Raw genomic sequence first — 4596 nt, forward strand, 5'->3', positions numbered from 1 at the left:
CCTTTATCATCATCGGCTCCATTAGCTGAGCGGCCGAGTGATAATAATACTCAACCATGTGTGCAAATGGTGGGTCTTTGTCTTTATTGATTTTTTCCAAATGCTTGGGCATCACGTGCTTTTCACGCGTAGCTCCAAGTCCGGTCCAGTTTAAAACTGTCTTCGATAGTGAAGATCGTAAAAGTTTACCATTTAAAAGGAAGGACATATTGCCTTGCGATAATGCAATCCCAGTTATGATTTTTTTTGTGAGTTTTTGTAAGAAATTTTTTGCACTCAATTTTTCGGCAATTATTTTGGTATCCGCTGATTTTGTTGTATATTGTATATATACAATTGTATTACGAATATATAAATATTCCACAATATTCAGTAAGAAAATATTTTTTGTTTATTTATTATTTGCGTCAGGTTTTTTTTGTAATTATTTTCTTCGAGAACAAATTCAAATCGCTCCGTTCAACACAACTGTTCTTATGAAAATCTCAATATCAACTGAACTGAGAAAAATAAATTTGACAATATTGACTGTTTATGTTTTGAAGTTTTGATTTTTTCTGTTGAAAATATGTTAATGTTAATGTTTTTTTAATGTTAATTATTTTATTCTGGCAAAAATTTTGGATTTTGGGGATCGTAAAAAATGACGAATAATGCATAATAACCCCTACCCACTTACTACGCTATTTTTGGTGCATTTGGTGGATGGATTTTTGGTACCATTCACCACTTTTTTGGTGCATTTTGGTGCATTTGATGCATTGACGCGTGGTGAAAACCCGATTTTTTCACGGCGCGCAAATGGGGTTATACAGGTCGTATGAGTACCATATTACCAAAAACAGAAAAACAGATAGAAGGGTACCAAAAACAGAGGTAAGTGGGTAGGGGTTTTGTTTTTTAATTGTAAAACTGTTGCTGTCAAGAAGCCATTTTGTTTGTGTTTGTGTAAAGAAATATTTATTTAAAAATTGAAGAAAAATATACAAAAGGATATTACACTTTGGATCTTATAAATATATAAATGTAAAATGTGTAAAAATAAACAATCGCCTAGCGACTTCAGACGCATTCTGCAATTATTGCTGAGAAATGCCCTTCAATTCTAATGCTCGGAAAATCTTCGAAATCGAGTAAATAAAGGCGGCGGTGCGTAAATCATTGCAGTGGTGAATACCATCAAAATTGGCGTAGTAAGTGGGTAGGGGGTTTCTTCCCCTTGCCCACCCACCCTCGAACAACAGGAACAACAGGAACAACAGCAACAGAAGCAGCAGCAGCATAACAGCATAACCTGTAAAAAGAAAAAAGAAAGAAAAAAAATAGTATAAAAAAGGGCATAAATACACACATGATCATGCATAATGGTATACCAAAAGACATATGTACACATTATGCGCGTCTGTTTGTTATATATACATAGTGCATATAAACAAGTTGAGAATTCATGAGAATTATCTCAATGATCGCATCATGTAGTAAACGCATGCCATATGCCATCTGCCACATCAGCTGTTAGCAGCGCATGTGTAATATTGTACGGGTACCTCCATCTATATGTGAAAAATCCATCCACCAATCATCTCAATGATCATGCATAAACGCATGCCATATGCCATCTGCCACATCAGCTGTTAGCAGCACATGTGTAATAATGTACGGGTACCTCCATCTATATGTGAAAAATCCATCCACCAATCATCTCAATGATCATGCATAAACGCATGCCATATGCCATCTGCCACATCAGCTGTTAGCAGCACATGTGTAACATTGTATGGGTATCCATCTATATGTGAAAATTCTATCATAATCATATGTTGATAAATGTATAACAAATTCTATCATATGTTGATAAATGTATAACAAATTTGAATAATAGGGTGCATAGCCTCTCACTAGTTTTGGACGCACTCTGTTAATATCCATATATGTACATATGTCCGAAAAACAATGAAAGACGTATATTGTGCTAATACAATTTATAATATTTGTCTTTATTCGATTTTATATGGTTTAGCTAATTTTATATTTTAAATGTTAGTTTTATACAAAGGTTGTCGATTTAATCAACTGCTTGCTGCGGATGGATGGTGAAAAACGAATGAAGATACGTGAATCGGAACGCAGGTCGAAAAAGAAGAAATCGCGGGTATCATTGACGATCCTTTCTATTCCCTTTTGTGTGGTGTACGGTGTTGTTATGTGTGTGGGTGTGTTGATGTGACAGTTTTCTTCTGTTCTGTGGTGAGTGTGGTGAATGTTATGTATCAGTGGTGTGGATTTGGATAAATGTTGTGTGCCAGTGTGGTATGTTGATGCTTAGTGAGTGTGGATGAATGTTACAGTTGGGGGTTGAGCCAGACTCATTTAAACATCCCGGCCCCCCTAGGCGAATGTTTTAGCCTAGCAGTCGCTGTAGTTGTTATAGCGTACCTACAAGGCTACTAAGGCTTGTGTTGCGCCAAGACTGTGATCCGAATTGGTCGTCAAGTTGATCGACAATATATGGTAATTTTTGTGTTAGTTTGAATGGATTATTCGTTACGGACTTATTCGACTGTCCTTGTGTATGCACTAATGTATGTTGTTGCGCGTATGAGAGCTCGTGATAGAGATCAATGGCTTTTTTACATTGCATTATTACTTTTGGATTACTTATTATGGACTTATTCGACTGTCCTTGTGTATGCACTAATGTATGTTGTTGCGCGTATGAGAGCTCGTGATAGAGATCAATGGCTTTTTTACATATGTGTGCATGTATGTGCATATATTTAAGAAAATATAATATGGTTTGTGCAATCCGGCTTGTTTTTCATTAAACATGTTTAAAAATGTTTGTAGGGTGTTGAGGAATAGACAGATTATATGTAGTATAAATGTTAGTATGTTTGCGCGATAAGAAGAGCGTGAAAACGGAATAGGTAATATGCGGTTATTTTATCCACTGCACCTTTTCATTACTTATTGGTTACTATGCAGCTTACTGCTTTCAGAAGCTGAAGGCGTATCGCCGGAACATATTGCAAGTGTCCATGTGCATATTTATATACTTGAATATGTTTTTTATATGTGTTATGTATATTTATATACAAATGTAAGCGCATTGGCAATTTGTGGTGTATATATGTATGTAAGTTTGTATATATTTTGTAAGTCGTGTATCTCTTTTTTATATCGGTATTTTGATTTTTACCGTCAATTATAATCATAAATTATAGCCGTTTAAATGGTTTTTGGTTACAGATGTTATTTTATCTAAGCCGAATTTTTGCATATAAATAAATAAAATCTGGAATCGATACAACTCAATTTATACCGCTTAAAGAGGTATGGGAATGTGTATAGATTGTGAGTTTATATTGCGTTTTCCGATCCAATTTATTTGCTCCTATTCTACAGGCTGCCAGCTGTTCTGTTGCTCGCTGTGCTTTGTTTCTGTTATAATGCAGCTGGAGGTGTGTATATTGTTGTTGTTATTTTCGAGCCCGTTTTTGTTACATTCACATTATGTTGATTATGTTATGTTAATGTTTAGTGCTTAGTTTACCGCCCGTTTGTTTTTGTATTTATGTTTGTTTTTTATTTATTTTTCTTCTGGACGAGTGATACTTATATTGCATACTTGTTTTGCACTGTTTCTTTCTTTTTGTTATAAGTTTGTATACTTATATGATTGTGTATATTTATACTCTCGCAACAAAAGTTGTTGTTTTATTTAAATATTTTGCGCAGTTGTATATTTTATTATTGTGTTAGTCACTGCACATTTATTTTATAAGAATATATATTCCGTTCACTGCAATTATTTTTTACTTTTCTTTTTGTATTTCCGAATTTTTGTCACCGCATTTTATGATTTTAATGTGTATGTATTTTATTTGATTTTTTGGTAGTATCACCAATAGTGCCTTTCAGTAAGGCTCGAAGGACCATGAATAATAGGGTGCATAGCCTCTCACTAGTTTTGGACGCACTCTGTTAATATCCATATATGTACATATGTCCGAAAAACAATGAAAGACGTATATTGTGCTAATACAATTTATAATATTTGTCTTTATTCGATTTTATATGGTTTAGCTAATTTTATATTTTAAATGTTAGTTTTATACAAAGGTTGTCGATTTAATCAACTGCTTGCTGCGGATGGATGGTGAAAAACGAATGAAGATACGTGAATCGGAACGCAGGTCAAAAAAGAAGAAATCGCGGGTATCATTGACGATCCTTTCTATTCCCTTTTGTGTGGTGTACGGTGTTGTTATGTGTGTGGGTGTGTTGATGTGACAGTTTTCTTCTGTTCTGTGGTGAGTGTGGTGAATGTTATGTATCAGTGGTGTGGATTTGGATAAATGTTGTGTGCCAGTGTGGTATGTTGATGCTTAGTGAGTGTGGATGAATGTTACAGTTGGGGGTTGAGCCAGACTCATTTAAACAAAATTCAATAATCATATGTGAAACAATGTGTACACTTGAACACATATATATGTATGATGGGGTACAAAAGTATGTAGACTTTAAAACGCTATGCTATTGGGTGCGTCCGGTTGGTGGCTCAAATGCTTTGGGCCACCTAGTAGGTTCCATTGG

General features: G+C 34.8%; 1 long non-coding RNA gene across 1 annotated transcript; it reads left to right on the forward strand.

The window, feature by feature from the left end:
• Positions 1-991: 991 nt before the first annotated feature.
• On the forward strand, positions 992-4167 carry LOC128920578 (uncharacterized). The gene is made up of 2 exons (XR_008470661.1): positions 992-3136; positions 3250-4167. It is a non-coding gene; the product is annotated as an uncharacterized LOC128920578 (long non-coding RNA).
• The last annotated feature ends 429 nt before the right edge of the window (positions 4168-4596 follow it).

Source organism: Zeugodacus cucurbitae, chromosome 3, assembly GCF_028554725.1.
Source record: "Zeugodacus cucurbitae isolate PBARC_wt_2022May chromosome 3, idZeuCucr1.2, whole genome shotgun sequence".
NCBI classification, from domain to species: domain Eukaryota; kingdom Metazoa; phylum Arthropoda; class Insecta; order Diptera; family Tephritidae; genus Zeugodacus; species Zeugodacus cucurbitae.